The sequence below is a fragment of the Euprymna scolopes genome, chromosome 12, assembly GCF_053919585.1.
Source record: "Euprymna scolopes isolate OS-2025 chromosome 12, ASM5391958v1, whole genome shotgun sequence".
Taxonomy (NCBI): Eukaryota; Metazoa; Mollusca; class Cephalopoda; order Sepiida; family Sepiolidae; genus Euprymna; species Euprymna scolopes.
The window spans coordinates 7,486,809-7,488,786 of record NC_136493.1 but is presented as its reverse complement, the minus strand read 5'-3'; positions in this window follow the sequence as shown (position 1 = coordinate 7,488,786).

Sequence of the window (1,978 nt, the reverse complement as noted above, 5' to 3'; positions counted from 1 at the left end):
TAAGGCATTTGTTGTAGAGTTTGGAGAGAACTGGAGCTACTTCGGCTGAACACGTTTTTAATTGCACAGCTGGAATGAGATCGGGTCCACATTTTCGATTGTCGTTCAATTCGGAAGACACCAAAATTATCAATTTTTTTTTTGTCTTTTCAGTCTCTCTCAAGTGTATGGAAATCATCATATACGTTACATCTAATTCATAAGCAAGTTCTTGAATAGTTGCGTGTGGATTGGCTTTGACTAAAGTGTTTAATTGATCGATATCAACATATGATGGCCGATCATTACAATCATCTTCTTTAACACTCTGGTTGTTGCCACGAAATTTCTTTATCCACAATTGTGCTGTGCGGTCAGTAATGGTTTCTAGGCAAAACGCTTCGTTTATATCGCGAACTGTTTCAACAGCTTTTCAGTCTAACTTGAATTGAAATAAGAAAATTGTGTGAACTTGCTTTTTTCCATCTCGTATTCAGCGTTCTAAAAAGAATACATAATTGTTTTAAAACGATTGTAAATAAAACGATTGAATAAAACAAATAAAAATGCTTTTTAAAACAACATATGAAGTAAAGTATTATAACGAAAACTTATTTGAAAATACATCATTTGTCTGCAACCTCTTTATCACAGATGAGACGTTGCGAGCATGTCTCTTTTTTATTATTATTTCCATGTCAAGTGCTCGTCTGAGCTCCAATCTATGGTCCACAATCAACAATTTCCCCAGTTTTTATCAAAACCTAAACGTAAATTCAATGAACAAAGCTTCTTTTTTAGAACTGTACGCTCGTAGAACTCTGTTGCGTTTTCCTGCTTTCCAACTGACTACAATATGGCCGTCTTCAAGTCCAATGTAAACAAGTTGTTGATGGGCCATCCCCTTAAGTAATCCAATTTACTAAATTTCCACTACTAACGATTACTAAGACATATTCCTATTGACTACTATACACTCATTAATCCTTATTCTTGAGTTGCCTCCGGGCCTTGATAGGCGGTGACTCCTTTGTAAAATAAAAAAAAGAAAAAGAAAAAAATTCCGCAAGAACTTTCTTGCCAACCTAGTATTTCGTTCTTGTTAGCTCTTTACATCAAGTGGGTTCATGCCTTGTATGGAGCAATTTTCATAAAACAACGGCAAGGTGGAAACTTTACTAGACTGCACGTGACTTGTTAGTGCTTAAAGATTGCTAACCTTCTGTTGTTGAGATTGTTGTTAAGCAGATCACACTTCTGCATAGAGCTCACGAAGATCGTTCCTCGGGATTGTCTGTTCTGAATGAAGTCGTCCTCGTTGTGTAACTTTATAATTACATGTTGACACACACCGACCTTACACGTCGTAGATGAAAATCTCGCAAAGAAACGGACCACAGAAAAAGAAAAGAAATTTAACTCAGTTTTTTTTTTCTTTTTTTTAACAAGATGCTTTTATTGTTAGTATTTCCAGCAACGCCTTACATCTGGTTTTAAACTTCATTTATTTTTTTTTTTTATCTCGTCTGCCATGTCTTTATCAGGCGCTCTCGTCACCAACGTGGTTCGCTCGCTGTAATTTTCCGGCATGTCTCAAACACGTCGCTTTTTCGTCACTTTTTCGGCCGCATGTGACTTTTCGTCTCTGCTGTAACGCCATCAACGTATCTCGAACACGTGCTTTTGCCATACACCGCTTCTCTATCCATGTGTGTCCTTTAATCTCTGCTCTGACGTCACATCGCGCAGTCGGCTTGGTCATTTGCATATGTCAACTATCATATTCTGCTGCTAACAGTGCTAGCGGATCTATTACAATTGGTTGGGGCTATTCATTAATCATTATTATTGATACTGAAAATAAGCGAGTTGAGCTTTCGTACATCGTGACCTACGATTGTCTGATTTGCATGGTTTATCCTTGCTGGCTTCAATTATTCAATAACTTGCAGAGTTGAAGATTTTACTCAGACACAAAGCAAAGTACGGCTCATGCGAA